Genomic DNA, 19,070 nt, shown 5'->3' on the forward strand with positions numbered 1-19,070 from the left:
TATGTGTATATACTTATCATTAAATAAGGCAGGATCTACACATTCTTTTGATATCCCATAAACAGAGTATACAAGTGTATCTTGGTTCCCTCTCTATCCATCTGTCTCAGCTCATTTTATGCTGCTATAACAGCATACCACAGACTGGGTAATTTATTTAAAAAACAGAAATTTATTGGCCCATATTTCTGGAAATTCAGAAGACTAAGAGCATGGCACCAGCATGTAGAGAGGGCTTTCTTATTTCTTCATCTTCTTTCTTTTTTTTTTTTTTTGAGACGGAGTCTAGCTCTGTCGCCCAGGCTGGAGTGCAGTGGCCAGATCTCAGCTCACTGCAAGCTCCGCCTCCCGGGTTTACGCCATTCTCCTGGCTCAGCCTCCCGAGTAGCTGGGACTACAGGCGCCTGCCACCTCGCCCGGCTAGTTTTTTGTATTTTTTAGTAGAGACAGGGTTTCACCGTGTTAACCAGGATGGTCTCGATCTGCTGACCTTGTGATCCGCCCGTCTCGGCCTCCCAAAGTGCTAGGATTACAGGCTTGAGCCACCGCGCCCGGCCAACTTATTTCTTCATGTTATGGAAGGCAAAATATGAAATGATGAAAAGTGACAATGTACAAACCAGGTATGTGTGTGTATACATACCTAAAGGTCCTGTGTATGTGTGTGTATACGTACCTAAAGGTCCCGTGCGTGTGTGTATACGTACCTAAAGGTCCTGTGTATGTGTGTGTATACGTACCTAAAGGTCCCGTGTGTGTGTATACGTACCTAAAGGTCCTGTGTATGTGTGTGTATACGTACCTAAAGGTCCTGTGTGTGTGTATATGTACCTAAAGGTCCCATGTATGTATGTGTATATGCACCTAAAGGTCCCGTGTATATATGTGTATATGTACCTAAAGGTCCCGTGTATGTGTGTGTATATGCACCTAAAGGTCCCATGTATATATGTGTATACATACCTAAAGGTCCTGTGTATGTGTGTGCATATGTACCTAAAGGTCCCGTGCGTGTGCGTATACGTACCTAAAGGTCCTGTGTATGTGTGTGTATACGTACCTAAAGGTCCCGTGTGTGTGTATATGTACCTAAAGGTCCTGTGTATGTGTGTGTATACGTACCTAAAGGTCCCGTGCGTGTGTGTATATGTACCTAAAGGTCCCGTGTATGCGTGTGTATATGTACCTAAAGGTCCCATGTATGTATGTGTATATGTACCTAAAGGTCCTGTGTATATATGTGTATACATACCTAAAGGTCCTGTGTCTGTGTATACGCCCCTAAAGGTCTCATGTATATATGTGTATACGTACGTAAAGGTCCCGTGTATGTGTGTGTATATGCACCTAAAGGTCGCATGTATATATGTGTATACATACCTAAAGGTCCTTTGTATGTGTGTGCATATGTACCTAAAGGTCCCATGCGTGTGTGTATACGTACCTAAAGGTCCTGTGTATGTGTGTGTATACGTACCTAAAGGTCCCGTGTGTGTGTGTGTGTGTATATGTATCTAAAGGTACCGTGTATGCATGTGTATATGTACCTAAAGGTCTCTTGTATGTGTGTGTATACGTACCTACAGGTCCCGTGTACATATGTGTATACATACCTAAAGGTCCCATGTATGTGTGTGTATACACACCTAAAGGTCCCATGTATATATGTGTATACGTACCTAAAGGTCCCGTGTATGTGTGTGTATACGTACCTAAAGGTCCTGTGTGTGTGTATACGTACCTAAAGGTCCCGTGTATGTGTGTGTATATGTACCTAAAGGTCTCGTGTGTGTGTGTATACGTACCTAAAGGTCCTGTGTGTGTGTATATGTACCTAAAGGTCCCATGTATGTGTGTGTATATGTATCTAAAGGTCCCGTGTATGTGTGTGTATACGTACCTAAAGGTCCCGTGTATGTGTGTGTATATGCACCTAAAGGTCCTGTGTATGTGTGTGTATACATACCTAAAGGTCCTATGTATGTGTGTGTATACATACCTAAAGGTCCTGCGTATGTGTGTGTATACGTACCTAAAGGTCCCGTGTGTGTGTGTATATGTACCTAAAGGTCCTGTGTATGTGTGTACACATACCTAGAAGTCCCGTGCATGTGTGTGTATACGTACCTGAAGGTCCCATGTATGTGTATACATACCTATAGGTCCCGTGTATGTGTGTGTATACCTACCTAAAGGTCCCACGTATGTGTGTGTATACCTACCTAAAGGTCCCACGTATGTGTCTGTATACCTACCTAAAGGTCCCACGTATGTGTGTGTATACCTACCTAAAGGTCCCATGTATGTGTGTGTATACCTACCTAAAGGTCCCAGGTATGTGTGTGTATACGTACCTAAAGGTCCCGTGTAGGTGTGTGTATACCTACCTAAAGGTCCCACGTATGTGTGTGTATATGTACCTAAAAGTCCCATTTACGTGTGTGTATACGCACCTAAAGGTCCCACTTCTCACCACTGTAGCACTGGTGACTGATTAAGTTTCTAATACATGAACTTTGGGGGACACATTCAAACTATAACCCCATCTGACTATTGGTAGAGTTCTCAACAGACCTCAGGCAGAAGGCTTTTTAATAGCTCCAGCCCTTTATCAATTGTAGATAATTAGAAGTGATACACATCTTTACCAGGCTTAACGCTTTCCTTCTGCCAAGCTTACATTCCTAAACATAAAGTACATCCTCATTCACTTGAATTTGAACTATATTGAACTTCTTGGAATTCTAGGCCTCAAATCAATGCAGAATAAAAGGAGATAATGGTAAATTTGAAGAATTAAATGATCATGACCATTTTTAAGTCACGTCTTTCACAATGGCCATGGTCAATAATGGCCAAGACAAATGGAGATGAATTATAAATAGAGTGAATAAATTAAAATGTCATCTACTCTTCTTTCTCCAGAAGGCTTCACTGTTCTATGTGGGCCTCTCATCTGCCTTCTTATTAATTAACCTTTCTACTGAAGTCTGGATGATCTCCAATCAGTATTCCTACTTTGTGGTATTGTAGAAATATATTTTTGTGTTTTAATGAGTCAACAAAGCATCTATAAGAAATTGTTATAAAACTCTATTAAGCATTCATTTTGCATCAAACACTGATTGCATAAAACAAGTAGCTACAATGAAAATTCTTCTTGACGGTGGAGAGGTATCACTGTAAAGCATCATTATCATTATGGGTTGCAACACAGCAGTAAACACAGAGATTTTGATATATGTGGGACCTATATTGCTGAGCTTAGCTATGCTCTCTGTATTTTGTTTCTTTGCTCGTCTTGTCAAGTTGTCAGCAATCACTTCACACTACTGAAAATATAACTGCCTTTAGCAGTTCCCTCCCTGCTTCTAACCTTACACTTTGAAGCAGAAGCAGAAAATTACTTTGGCTGAGAGGGCTAACCTGAATGTTGTATTAAGTGGAGGTCAAAAGTCTCTGAAAATGTACTGGGGGCTTTATTTATTGATGAAAGGGTATAAAACCTTTGTTTTACTGATCTTCGCTTCCTAACTTTTATACTTACAACCACTGTCCATAATTTTATATATTGCTTCAGATCTCTTGTATTCCACACCAATGGAAGGTACTGCGTCTTACTCATCCTTCATTTGCAAGTTCCTACCAAAGTGCCTGACATATGATAAGTACTTAGTGAAAATTGAATGGAACCAACTTACTGATTATCTACTCTCCCTTGGACATCTCACATGCATCTGAAACTTAGTACGTGGGAAACTGAGCTCATTTTCCTTCTTCCATGCTCAACATTGTCTTTTCCCTCCTGTGTTTCCTATTTTGATGAACAGCCCATATTCTCAACCAATCACCTGGGCCAAGAGCCTCGGAGCCAACCTGACTTTCTCTTTTCCCCTCACTACTCACAACTAATTGATAACCAACTCTTGTCTTCCCCCCCAACCAAAAAAAAAAGTAGCAGTTTAATCCATGACCTCCTCTCCACTCTCACTGCACTGCCTTGGTTACGACCCTCCCAATTCTTAGTCTGGAATGTAATATCACCAAATAGTCCTATCCATTCCAATTCACTTTCCAGATTCCTGACGACAAACATTTTTCTGAAGAGAAATCTGATCATTAAATTTAGCCGATTGATTGCAAATTTAGTTCTCCATGTCAGAGATGAGAGTTTGAGAAAAAGAAGGCAGCACGAATTCACAAAGAAGAATAACAGAGATCAGAAAACTACCCACAGAGACAGCCTCAGAGATTTTCAGGGGATGTGCAGATTTATTGAATCTTCCAATTAATATTGATCAACACAAGTATGTGAGGAAGTGATCAAGGCCAGGGTACAAACCACAAGCAAGGGAAGGCAAAAAAGTCTCCAGAAATCACATAGGGTCATAAGTAGTTTGTGTTTCCACTAGCCAGAGTAGAAAAACCTTGAATCGGTTAGAGTACTCAGAAGGGTATTGTCTCACTAATGTGGAAAAAATTCTACCTAGACTAAAAGGTGCTCTGGTTTTACCAAACAAAGCTTAAAAGCAAACTTCAACACAAACAAGTTATTCCTAAGTAACTTAACTGCATCCTAGAATAAAGCTTAACTACTCAGCACAAAATAAGGTAAAATTCACTATGTCCAGCATTTGATAAGAATATATCCGGCATACAAATAAGCAGAAAAATATGATATATATTGAAGAGAAAAAAATCAAGAGAAATAGACCCACGATGACACAGTTGCTAAAATTAGTAGATAATGACATTAAAACAGGTATCTATGTTTGAAAAGGTAGAGGAAAGCATCAAATGAGAGACATGGAAGAGAGAGCAAAATATGAAATCAACTTCTAGAGATCAACCAACCAAACAAGGAAACATAATGTCTTAGATGAAAACTATACTGGATGAAATCAAAAGCAGATTATCAATTGCAGTAAAAAACAAACAAACAGTGAATGTAATTGTTTAACAATAGAAAGTATCTGAAATGAAAAAAAATATGGGAAGAGAACATCAGTGGGATAACTTCAGTGGCCTTTTATAAGGGTAATCGGATTCCCCAAAGGATAGGAGAGAAAAAAGTTTTCAGAAAATAATGTATGAAAGAATAATTACTGAAAAAAATTAAATTCAGTAAATTGAGCTCTCCTCAGCCTAATGAGTGTCCAAAGTCTCTTCTTTTCTTGAACTTTCTACTGACCTGAACATTGCTTTGAGACAAGTCTACATGAAAAAAAAAATGAGGCAGAGGTAAAGAAAAGGAAACCTTCTCTTGGTCAGTCAGATGAGACGGCTGAAAAGAATGCCAAATCCTCACAAGTGATGGGGTGAATGGTGACCTTGGTCCAGAGTGAGAAGACTGTGAGCCTCAGGATGGTTCTAACACAGGATTACCCACTCACCTGGCTGCAGTCCCTGTAATTCAGACCCATCTTTAGGGCTTTTCCTCGGATCCACAAGTCAGCTTCCCGTTTTCTCTTATACTCCTCTTTCTCGGATCTTCTTAGTCTCTCTCTAAGCTCTACAGAAGTGTCTTCTTTGTTGTTTCCTTATATACTTTATATCTACCTACAAATTACCATCCCCTGAATGTTACGGCTTCTATGAAAGATAATGCAATAATGTTCATAATCTAGTTATTTCTTAGGGACCACCACCACTCACTTTTGTCTGTGTTTTAGCACAGAGAGCAAGGGGCAGAGTACTCGTCAACTCAGGGTGAGGAGTCAGTAGAGAAAGCAGTCATGAAAAAAGGGTTTACATCTCAGCAATTTCTAGGCACAAAAGACTTATGAAATTCTAACATTTTATTTTGACACAGTTCTTTTTTAGTATTTTGTTAGATACAAATACAGATAATAATAATAATACTATAATAATTATAGTATTTGCCAATCTGTTTATATCACGTAAATTCTATGTATAAATAGGTGGAGAGGTAGTCATAATATTGAGGGGCATGTTGCATAGTATCTTGCACCATAGCTCACTATCTTTTACATAATATGCTTTAGTATGTTCAGTAAAACATTTTTAATAATGGGCTCAGAAATTATGATAGAGTAACACCAGTCGCAGAATCAAGAAAGGCATCTAGTTTTATCTACAAAAGATTTTAGAAATAATCTTATAACATATCCACTAAATTGAATGATGAACATTAGACCACTTTTTATTCCATTATAATCTTATTTTCTCTCATAACGCTATCCATTAAAGAATAGATTCTATTGTAAAAGCTTCTGAAAAAAGTATCAAATCTTCCTTTGTTCCATTCCAGCTAAGATGCGTTTCCCACCTCTTCTGTGCTTGCTAAAAGTAAAATGAGAAAATAAAATGACATCTAAAGTGGTTTTACAAAAGACTGTATCATAGATCTTGTGAAATCCTTTCTGATTTAAACCCTTTGAGTGGCTGGATATCTTGAAATGGCAAATGGCCACAGAACGTGTACACCATTCAAGGTTTGTTCATGGAGTCTTATTTTTTTATTTTTGGGGAGGAGTCTAGCTTTGTCGCCCAGGCTGGAGTGCAGTGGCGTGATCTCGGCTCACTGCAAGCTCCGCCTCCCAGGTTCACACCATTCTCCTGCCTCAGCCTCCCGAGCAGCTGGGACTACAGGTGCCCACCACCACGCCCGGCTAATTTTTTGTATTTTTAGTAGAGACGGGGTTTCACCGTGTTAGCCAGGATGGTCTTGATCTCCTGACCTTGTGATCTGCCTGCCTTGGCCTCTAGGATTACAGGCGTGAGTCACCAGGCCCAGCCATGGAGTCTTATTTATCACAGTGATCTGTGGGCATAACATAATCTATACAGTGTTCATTTTTCTCTTAGGTAGTCTGGGCATTCTTAAACCATTTATTAAACATTATCTTTTCAGTTCTACCTTCTAATTTTTATTTCTACAGCAAAGTGAGCAAAGACCAGGTACCTGTACCTGGGTAGTGGTTTTCCAGGATATAGTAAAATGTAGGAGACACTGAAAAGCAAACGGGTGAAGATGAGTTGAAAACTCTTCCCTCCCCACATCGAAGCCCAGTTGAAGGTTAGCATTTGAACAGAAAACATCTTCATAGACATGAATGGGAAAAGTTAATGCACAGAGTCCAGAAGTAAAATGCAACCACTCCTACTCACTGCTTTTAGAATTTACTTTATAAGAGATCCTGAGGAATTCTTCCTCTCTCTCTCTCTCACTCTCCATCCTCCCTCATCTCTTCCCTCTCCTAATTCTGGCTGAAATTGGCACCTAAGTCAAATGTAGCTAAGCAAACAGACTAGAGTCTCAGTATGAGATAGATATATATGTATGTACAATACACACATATATTTACATATATATACACACACACACACATATATATATATTACTTTTCTCCAAATTCTACCCACAAAAGAAGCACTAATACCTTAAGAGCCATAAGCGAATTTTGTGCCCAGATGGTTTTTAATGCCTGTCCCTACTGAAAGGAACAAGAGCCTCTTGGAGAAATGTCTGGTTCTAGGGCTGGGACAAAGAAGGTACATGATGAAAACTGGAAAACCTTTTTGTGCCAGAAAGAAAGGGAGTGCTCAAGAAAACAATGGGGACGTGTCAAAAAGAAATAGGCAATAGCTTGAAGGGGTTCCCACTGACCAAATCTAGGGACAATTTGAGTATCAAAATAAAGGAGGATTGCAATGGATTGTAAGGATTAAATAAAATAGGATGATTAAATAAAGTAGGAAATTATTCAACTATTAAAGTAAGCAAACAAACAGATACGTGCATACATAAATGGATAACTAAACAGAGGAGACAAGAGAACATTTCTTTAAATTAGTGTGCCAGCTGATACATGTGAAAGGAAGAGTCACGGAGTGGCAGGGTGAAGGGAGGCGGGGCAGGGAATACCATTTGCAACCATGGTGGTAAAGAATAATTTAGGCACGAAATATCAGAAGAATACTTATCTTTGGGAAGAGCTGGATGAGAAGCAGGCTGCTTGCATGTTCTCAAAGTATCTCCTCAGACTGCTATTCATTACAAGGAGAACAGTACTAACTAAACAGCGAAGAATGCAAATGACACCTGACCTTTTGATGCAAAGTAACCTCACCAATAAGAGGCATGTAGATGTCTTGTATTTAGGGTATATGGTACCCCGAGAAGGACACCACATCACTGCTGCATTATTCCACTTGCCGCTGTATAACCGAGTCTAATCACGAGAACACATCAATCAAGCTCAAATGAAGAAACGTCCTGTAAAATTACTAGCCTGTTTCAAAACTCCCAATGCCATGGTAAAGAAAGGCAGAGAAACCCTGATAGAATAAAGAAGGTGAAAGAGATATAAAAACTAAATGCAGTATGTGATTCTAGAATATGGACTACATAGATCAGATGAAAATATTACTTCACTGTTAAATTTCTGGAAATTTATTATCTTCAGATGCTTATTTGAGGATATTTAATTCAGTCTGAAGAGTTTTATTGCAGTTTATCTTACTTCCTAGTTGGTTTAGGGGAAGAATTTCTTCAGCTGAAATGTTTTGACTCATATTTTCTGTTTTCTACAGTAGCGTTTATATTGTAGTTTTTGTAGTTATGTTTTTTATTCTGTTCCCAGGTAACATGGAAATGGAGTTCCTAGTTCTAGAGTATCTTTTTCTACAAATAGAGTAAAGTAAAATGCAGTTTATTTAAGAAGAGATGTTGGCACTTTGGGCAGAAAGGGAGTAGTAGGTATATGGCACTTCTCTTTCATCTGGACATATTCTTTAATTTTACCTTCTTTTTTCCTGTCTGTGCCATGACACCTGATCAATCAAATAGACAGCTGAAATTATTCTCAGATCTGAAATGTTTTATTATTTCTGTTAGCTCTTCAAAGCACGTTTAACCTGTGCATATAGTCTAATTTTCACTGCTAGTGTTGACAGAAAAAAATATTTCAAAAACGGAAGCTAAGGATTACAATATAAAGTAGCATATAATGGAAATGGCATTCTTTCTGCTTTTCCGGTGCTTTGGGTCTACCTGAACAGTAGCGTGCACTTGCTGTGAATGGTAGGGCCCACCTACATTAGGTTGATGATTTATTGTTGAAGTCAAAACAACTAGTGAAATTGTACTGAGTAGACTCTCGATCAGCAGGGTAGCAGATGTCTCCTGGAGCATTTTCCTTCTCAAATTTACAGGGCTTCTACCTTTCATAGAAAACCACCCTCACCTCTGACTCATGTGACTTATCTTCGGGTACTGCCTCCTCTTGGCAGTCTTTGGGACTACCTCAAAGCAGAATTAATCCTACCCTGCTCAGTATTCCCTCGACTCTTCTTCCATTACATGGTAGTCCACTGGTGTCTCAACAGGTCTGTACATTATTAGACTGTGAGCTCCCTGCTCCCTCAACCACATAGAGATTGAAGAGGACACCATCTCTGTCAACTAAATCGTGTGAGGCCATTACAAATGGTCGACATTTGTAGGCCACTACATATGGGCTACTACTCAAACACTTATGTTTCAGCCCAGCCCCTGAGTTTGCGAAGTGTGTTGAGTTAAATTTGTAATTAGACAATTTGGCCGAGGGGAGCTTAAATGTTCTGTGCAGAGCAGTGGGAGAAATATGTTCTTGCTATTGTTGCTGTTCCTGAAACAAAAGAAATAGAGAAGGGAGAAAAGAGGTGAAGAATAAATAAGAAAAAGAAGTAGAAATGCAGTCTGCAACAGAAGACAGCAGACTGAAGCTAGAATCCAGACCAGGCCAAGGAACTTTATGATTTTAAGGAGGATGGCTAACACACAACTTTAGGTGTTTGCAGTGCTACAGTGCTCAGTTACATACATTTTTCTGGCCCTTGAAAACTTGAGTAAGGTCGGTTAAAACACACATAGCATGAGTAAGAATTTTGATTTTATGAACACTAAGGAAAATGCTGTGTTTGTTACATGACAGGCCAAAATAATTAGAAAAAGAATGCTACACACGGAACAGCTGCATACTTTTGAAACTAAGTTAAATCAGAGGACGTGTGCGGGGTAGGAGGAGAATGACCAAAAAATTGTAAGACTACAGATAATTTGTTAAAATCCTGAGGAGGATTTTTAAGAAAGTGTTCAGTGAAAGCTTGAAGCAATCTCATCTAGTGTTTAAGAAGAAGGATTTCCTTGCTGATTTCTATGATGTGTTTTTATTCATACACAGGTACAGCACCTACCTAGCATGTAATAGGCTATTTACTTAGGTAACAGGTGAGCCCAAGATATAATATCTGTGTCTTAGCTGCCAATTTTAGAAATAAACATCTAATAGGATCTACTTTGGCACTGCAATAGAAACTATCAAAATTGGAAAACTCCTAAGTAAGTGTTCAATAATAGAGAAATGACTAAACAAATTACAGTATATTTGCTCTATTTTGTACATGTCACAATCACAAGATGGAAATCCATCTATATAAGCTGACATGTTAAGTTCCCTTAGACATAATGCCACGTGACAAAAAATATGTCATCCTACTATACAACTGCCCTACTTATGCAAATGTTCAGAAAACTATGTATTAACAGCAGTTGCTCCCAGTTGAAGGATTTGATTGGAGGGAAGAAAGGAAGATCTTCACTTTCCTCTTCCTATCCTTTTATGTTACACAAAATTTTGTCATGAGAATATATATATGCACAAAATATCAATATATTTATATTAATATTTTATACATACGCACAAAATATTAATATATTTATATTATTAATAATTGATATATTTATATTAATATGTTGTAACATATGAATATATAAATACATTTACACTATAAAACAGAACATCTGTTTTTGGAACATGGTTAGTTGAGCTAATGCAAAATGCTTTCTGTTACAGTTAACATGGTGGAGAATTATAAAACCTGTGCATAGTGCTGGGAGTTCATAGAGAAGAAATGGAGATGGAAACCCATAGATACTGTGAAAAAACGGAAAGAGAAGAGAGTGCATGACAAATGAGAACCATATAAGGTAAACTTCGTTGGACTTACGACTCAGAAATAGGTTCTCAAAAATATAGGTTTGAGAGTCTCTTTTTATTCAACTTTATTGTAGTAGAATTTCAGAAAGTGACATTCACTAATTCTACTTGCACAATTCAACAAGTTTTGATAAAAGCATAGTTACATAGGCCCTACCACATTCAAACTTTAAAACAATCCCAGCCAGAAACTCCTCTGGTGCCCCTATATAGTCAATTCCTTTCTACCATGCCTAGCTTCTGTGCCCAGGCTAGAGTACAGTAGCATGATCTCAGCTCACTGCAACCTCCACCTCCAAAATTCCAGCGATTCTCCTGCCTCAGCCTCCCAAGTAGCTGGGACTACAGGTGCCCACCACCACGCCTGGCTAATTGTTGTATTTTTAGTAGAGACAGGGTTTCACCATGTTGGCCAGGCTGGTCTCAAACTCCTGACTGGGAATCTTTAAATGAATTTTTGTCCTTGTAGTTTTGTGTTTTCTAGAATTTCATACAAATGAAATCGTACATGAAGAAGTTGTTAAAATCTAATGTTTTTACTTAGCATAATGCATTTTGAAGTAAGTCTTGTGTTTATATGTATTAGTACTTCATTACTTTTGTTTTTTTTTTGGTTAAGTAGCATTTCATTGTATGCATATGCCCCAATGAGTTTATTTATTTACCAATTAATGGACACTATAGTTGTTTTCAGTTTGGGGTTGTTTCATATAAAATTGCTATAAACATTCATGTACAGATACTGTACAGACATACATTTTCATTTTCCTTGGTAAAAACCTGGAAATGGAATTCCTCAGTTATACAATAAGGGCATGTATGAATTTATAACATAAAGTGCTAATCTGTTTTCCAAAGTGGCTATAGTAATTTACATTCTCATCAAAAACATATGAGCGTTTGGTTGTTCATCCTTACCAGAACATGTTTTTGTTACTTTATCTTTATTTTTATTTTAAATGTTCCAATAAATAGTGATATTTCCTTATGTTTTTAATTTGCATTCCCCTAACGATTAATAATGTTGATCATCTTTTTGTTTGTCATCACTATCATTGTTTTTTGGTAAAGTGTCTTTTCAAATATTTTACCTAATTTTTTTTTTTTTTTTTTTTTTGAGACGGAGTCTTGCTCTGTCACCCAGGCTGGAGTGCAGTGGCCGGATCTCAGCTCACTGCAAGCTCCGCCTCCCGGGTTTACGCCATTCTCCTGCCTCAGCCTCCCGAGTAGCTGGGACTACAGGTGCCCGCCACCGCGCCCGGCTAGTTTTTTGTATTTTTAGTAGAGACGGGGTTTCACCGTGTTAGCCAGGATGGTCTCGATCTCCTGACCTCGTGATCCGCCCGCCTCGGCCTCCCAAAGTGCTGGGATTACAGGCTTGAGCCACCGCGCCCGGCCTTTACCTAATTTTTGTTTTTTTTTTTGAGACGGACTCTCGCTCTGTCCCCCAGGCTGGAGTGCAGTGGCGCCACCTCAGCTCAGTGCAAGCTCCACCGCCTGGGTTCACGCCATTCTCCTGTCTCAGCTTCCCAAGTAGCTGGGACTACAGGCGCCCGCCATCACACTCGGGTCATTTTTTTTTTTGTATTTTTGGTAGAGATGGGGTTTCACCTTGTTAGCGAGGATGGTCTCGATCTCCTAACCTCGTGATCCGCCTGCCTCGGCCTCCCAAAGAGCTGGGATTACAGGTGTGAGCCACTGCGCCCGGCCATATTTTACCTAATTTTTTTAACCAAATTGTTTGGCTTCTTGAGTTGTAAGAATTCTTTGTATATTCTGGATACAAATTCCTTATCTGATACATGATTTGCAAATATTTTCTCCCATTCTGTGGATTACCTTTTAATTTTCTTAATGGTGATTTTTAAGAGCAGGAGTTCTTAATTTTTATAAAGTCCAATTTTTCTACTTTTTATTTTCATTATTTATCCCATTTTCTTGCCTTATCTAAGAAATCTTTTCCTAACCATGTTCATAAAGATTTTCTCACATATTTTTTCTAGAAGTTCTAGAGTTTTACGTGTTACATTCAGGCCTCTGATCTATTTCAACTTAATATTTTTTATAACAAGAAAGGTGAAGATCAAGACTCACCTTTTTTCATATGATCACCAAGTTAATCAAGCATCATTTGTAAAAAAGCCTCTTCTTTCACCATTGAAAATCAATCATTGTAGAATACCAGCTGACTATATACGTGGAGATCTATGTTTAGACACTATATTCTCTTCCAAATTATTCTGTACATTTCTATACTTTACCTCGATGCAACTTTATCTTACTATAGCTTTATAGTGTGACTTTAAATCAAACCATATGAATCCTCTGCATTTGTTCTTTAAAATATTGTTTTAGTTATTCTCAAGGTTTGCATTTTCATGTAAGTTTTAGAATCAACTTGTCAATTCAACAAAAATACCTGAAGGGATTTTGATAGGGATTGAACTGAATTTATAAATCAATTTTGGGTAGAACTGAGATTTAAATAATATCTAGTATTTTATTCCATAAACATAGTGTATCTTTCCATTGCTTTACTTTTATGTTGATTTTTTTATCAATGATTTTGAATTTCCAGCACACAAACTTGTTATATTTTACTAGGTCTATTCTGAATAATTTCATGTTTTTGATATATTGCAAATGGTATTATATTTTCTAATTTCAATTTTCAGTTATTTTTAGCTCATATACAAGGGTGTGATTATATATATATTATATATATATATTATATATATAAACATATATCATATATATATGTTGACCTGGCATTCTATGACCTTGGAAATTTCACGTTTAAATCAGTTTAGCATTTTTGTAGCCTTTTTGAGATTTTCTTAATAGTTAATTATAACATCTGTTAATAAAGGCAGTTTTGTTTTTCCCAGTTTGCATGCCTCTATCCCTTTTTCTTCCCTTATTATTTTCACTAAGACCTCAGCCTCATGTTGAATAGAAATGGTGAGAATAGACATCCTTACCTTATTCTCAACCTTAGCGGGTACTCATCGGTTTTTCACAATTTAGTATTATATTCACTGTAGATTTTGTCAACTTGAAAGTATTCCTTATCTTTCTGATTTGCTAAGATCTTTATAACTATAACTAACAAGTGTTGAATTTTATCAAGTGCATTTCTGCATGTATTGAGATCCTCCAGGTGCTTGGATGTCAGTGCTCCTGTTGCAGGGCTAGACAATAAGATTTGTACGTGTTTTCAAGCAAAAACTGAGTCTAAGATGCCTACATAGGCCGAGGAATAAATGCAGCCCCCTCAGTTGACAGGGACTAGAAAATTCCTCCTCTCCAGTCAAAGACATGACAAGGAATCTTGGTTCTGCTTTGATTCTGGACACCAAGCAGATAATCAAACCTCAAGCAGATTTTGAACTCTAATCTGAAACACAATTATAATAATAGAGTTCCTGATTTCAGACATTAACATAAAAGTTGTTTTTGAGTTCATTATAAAATCAAAGGCTAAATATTCTGAAGAGACATTTCTGCCATACAGGCCACATAGTATCTTTAATTGAGAATAATGGAAGCTAACTCTCCTAAACTCTTCTTACTGTATTGAAATTTAAGTAGAATATATGATAGCGTATATATCTTCTCCATTCATTCAACAAATATTTATTGACTATATCTGTTAGGGGTCCAAGCATTTTTCAGGCTCTGATGCGATGAAAGGAAAACATGAAAAACCATGTTTTGTTCCAAGGGGAGATTATTATTATTATTTACACGGTATTGCAGCCAAATGTGTTCATCTTATTGGAATGAGTATAACATGATAGCCTCTCTTAGGATATAAAGTACTTTTATATCCTAAAATGTTTGTGAGACCTTTTCTAAATAATCACTAATAATCTAAAATATATACATATATGATTATATATATATCTTCATTATTATTTTCAATAAAAATATAAAAAACTGGCTTTTTTCTAGGATGTTACTTTGCTTTGTGATATTTCTGCATTTATCCTCTATACACCTCTTATTAGACAGAATTATGCTGAGTTGCTACAAATGAAATAACCCAATTTCTTTTTCTTTTTTTTTTTTTTTTTTTTTGAGACTGAGTCTGGCTCTGTCGCCCAGGCTGGAGTGCAGTGGCCGGATCTCAGCTCACTGCAAGCTCCGCCTCCCGGGTTTACGCCATTCTCCTGCCTCAGCCTCCGGAGTAGCTGGGACCACAGGCGCCCGCCACCTCGCCCGGCTAGTTTTTTGTATTTTTTAGTAGAGACGGGGTTTCACCGTGTTAGCCAGGATGGTCTCGATCTCCTGACCTCGTGATCCGCCCGTCTCGGCCTCCCAAAGTGCTGGGATTACAGGCTTGAGCCACCGTGCCCGGCTGAAATAACCCAATTTCTATACATTATTTGTTTTGTCAAATAACACCATGTTCAGTCTTTGCAATGTATCTATTCTTCTGGGGTTATTTTAAGATACATGCTTCAGTTTATATTGATAGCACCATACTAATCATTTTATAAAAATATATGAAATTTAATTGCTGATATTCAATATTAGGCATATTTTATGCTCCCATTTTATCCACCAAAGTAAAGCCTCCTACTAGTACAGATTTAAGTGAGTAACCACCATTCCCCTCTGCTATCAAATATTTCCAAATTAATTAGTTATTTCAATGTTTTTGCCCTATTTGGATTTGTCCAACTATTTAATTTCTAATTAAACTCATTTTACTTAAGTTACAAACTAAGTGGATGTCTAGGTTTGTTGTTTCCAGATTTATTTCAGACATTAGGAAAGTTATATTCAGCCTTTAATATATTTAATAGAACAAAACTCAAGTTGTTGTTTCGCTAATTATTCTCTATATAGATTAAAACGTTAATCTCTTAAAATCATGCTATTTAGTACTAAGTTTTGTTGGATGAAGGGAGGATCAAACTGGGGCATATCATTTTTTAAAATTATACTTTATGTTCTAGGGTACATGTGCACAACGTGCAGGTTTGTTACATATGTGATCATTTTTTTCACAACAGAGTTAACTGAGTGAGTGGCTCTGAATTGCTCATTAGGCGCAAGTTTCCTGTGACACTGTTACATGTGAGCTTCCAGTAGGAGTGCCCTCTCATGGACAGGGTGGTTATTCATCAGTCAAGAGGATTTAAGTGTGTATAATCACCAGCTAGAACATTCAGTATGCAACAGGCTTCCTTCTGTCTTCGTGTGTAATAGTGGTCTTTAAAGCTGGAGCTTTTGCTGAATGTTGATATATTACAACGATATCCAGAAAATGCACTCTATTTCCTTGCTAATCCAAAGCAAACAATGGCATATTTCTAAATTCATAAGAACACTGAAAACCACAAACATTTATTTCCATCATCTTGTTGCTGACATTAGGATACATGTAAAAATTTAATCCAAGTTCAACTTAAATTCTTCCATCAGTTTTTGTTTAGTTGCTGTGGAGTTTTATAGGAAATTCAGAGAGCTATAGGTTTCTCCTGTAAGTTCTCTTCAATAATTTGATTCTTGCCAATAATAAATCTGTCCATTGTGGTAAATGATGCTTTTGTTATTCACACTGCCTTATGTTTATTTAACACAAAACTCTATTTGTATGTCTCCACTGAAATCCTTGGTAATTTTTGATTGTCTATTAACTTGTGTTTTAAAATTGCCATTGAGTTTCAAATCACACTGTATAAGCTGCCAATGGTATGACACTCATTGTTTATTTTAAAGCCATGATAAGTATAATTCACTTTTCTGTTAAATGGACTCAGTTCCAAGTAGAATTACAAGGGATAACAAAATGTCTTTGAAATAAACTTTGTAGGAGAGAAAAAAGCAAACAATCCTTGATATGAATCAAGAAATTTAGATTATTCTCCTGGCTAAGCAACCACCTGCCTGTAATCTTGTAAAACAAACTTGGCTTCATTGACATCTCTCTCCTTGTCAGTAAAGTAAGACAGAAATAATTGAATTCATTATTCTCCCTATCGGTAAATAGCTATGACTTTAGTTTATGATTATTGTCTTTAATTATTGGCAATACTTTGAATAATTTAAAAATGCTAGGCTAGGCATGTCCCTTGTACTCATTTTATACCTCAAAAATATTCACAATTGATGGATTAGTCGTATTTAGAAAAACATGCATAGCTTTAAGTATGAAAATGCAATGTTGATTTGAGGGTTTTTTGTTGCTGTTTTTCATCATAAGTTCACCAGTAAGATTTTACTTTCAATGTAGCATAGTATCATTGATTTTACTTAAGTCTGTTATTTTTCCTTTTTCATTGAGTATACAATATATCTAATTCTTCAGTGTTATTATTGTTTATATGTCAGGTAGGAATGCTGATCATGTAGGGTTTGGAATTTTTCAAAGCCTATAGCATTTTGAAGTCAATGCTGTAGACTTTCAGGAAAACAAATGAAACAGCAAAAGGACTCATTTTCCATTTGATACCTTATAAATATAATTATATAAGGAAATTCTCTTCACCCACTATAGGATTCTGCTCTCAGAAATGTCTCTGTTTCCATTGATTTTTGGAGCAAATGGCCTGCAAATGAAAATCTCACTTAGACATGTTACCAATTTTAGTTCAAATTTAATATTTTAATAATTGTGTTATGAATACTAGTACTAAAGCATCACTTGTAAATCAGTATTAGGTTCTATGCTGGAAATACAGTGCATATACAGGCCAGACATTCTTGAAAAACCACATAATAGTAGAGCTCATGCTTGAATAGCTTACGACCTTCTGGGAAAAATAAACCCGATAAATTAAAATTTGTATACATTTATGAAAGTCCCTATGGAGATTTTGCCCATTAATGGATGTAAAAAAAAAGACAGCATACCTCTTGTATGAATAATAATTGGTGGTGTACAGTGAAATTTTTCTTTTAGGGTTTCCTTTTTTAAATTAAAAAAAAAATTTTACTGGCCGGGCACAGTGGCTCAAGCCTGTAATCCCAGCACTTTGGGAGGCCGAGATGGGCGGATCACGAGGTCAGGAGATCAAGACCATCCTGGCTAACACGGTGAAACCCCGTCTCTACTAAAAAAATACAAAAAACTAGCCGGGCGAGGTGGCGGGCGCCTGTAGTCCCAGCTACTTGGGAGGCTGAGGCAGGAGAATGGCGTAAACCCGGGAGGCAGAGCTTGTAGTGAGCTGAGATCCGGCCATTGCACTCCACCCTGGGCGACAGAGCGAGACTCCATCTCAAAAAAAAAAATTTTTTTTACTTTAAGTTCTGGGATACATGTGCAGAACGTGGAGGTTTGTTACATAGGTATACGTGTGCCACGGTGGTTTGCTGCATCTATTAACCCATCCTCTAAGTTTCCTCCCCTTGCCTTGGTGTGTGTTGTTCCCCTCCCTGTGTCCATGTGTTCTTATTGTTCAGCTCCCACTTATGAGTGAGAACATGCAGTGTCTGGTTTTCTGTTCCTGTGTTAGTTTGCTGAGGATGATGGCTTCCAGCTTCATCCATAACCCTGCAAAGGACATGATCTTATTCCTTTTTATGGCTTCATAGTATTCCACGGTATAAATGTACCACATTTTCTTTATCCAGTCTATCTCTGATGGACATTTGGGTTGATTCCATGTCTTTGCTATTGTAAATAGTGCTGCAATAAACATACGTGTGCATGTGTCTTTATAGCAGAATGATTTATATTCCTTTGGGTATATATGCAGTAATGGGATTGCTGGGTCAAATGGTATTTCTGGTTCCAGATCCTTGAGGAATCGCCATACTGTCTTCCACAATGGTTGAACTAATTTACACTCCCCACCAACAGTGTAAAAGCGTTCCTATTTCTCCACAACCTCACTGGCATCTATTGTTTCTTGACTTTTTAATAATTGCAATTCCGACTGGCGTGAGATAGTATCTCACTGTGGTTTGGATTTGCATTTCTCTAATGATCAATGATGTTGAGCTTTTTTTCATGTATTTTTTGGCTGTGTAAATATCTTCTTTTGAGAATTGTCTTTTGGTGAATTTTTATTTACCTTCCTTTAATTTCCAGAAACTTTTCAAGATTACTTCCCT

The 19,070-nt window shown here is 37.3% G+C and overlaps 1 protein-coding gene and 1 long non-coding RNA gene across 2 annotated transcripts in view; both read right to left on the bottom strand.

The window, feature by feature from the left end:
• Window positions 1-19,070, bottom strand: part of LPCAT4 (lysophosphatidylcholine acyltransferase 4) — a 127,707-nt gene that overhangs the window by 62,095 nt on the left and 46,542 nt on the right. The window lies entirely within an intron of this gene.
• On the bottom strand, window positions 11,243-12,543 carry LOC141407171 (uncharacterized). The gene is made up of 2 exons (XR_012414736.1): window positions 12,407-12,543; window positions 11,243-12,094 (listed from the first exon to the last, which is right to left on the bottom strand). It is a non-coding gene; the product is annotated as an uncharacterized lncRNA (long non-coding RNA).

Source organism: Macaca fascicularis, chromosome 7, assembly GCF_037993035.2.
Source record: "Macaca fascicularis isolate 582-1 chromosome 7, T2T-MFA8v1.1".
Taxonomy (NCBI): Eukaryota; Metazoa; Chordata; class Mammalia; order Primates; family Cercopithecidae; genus Macaca; species Macaca fascicularis.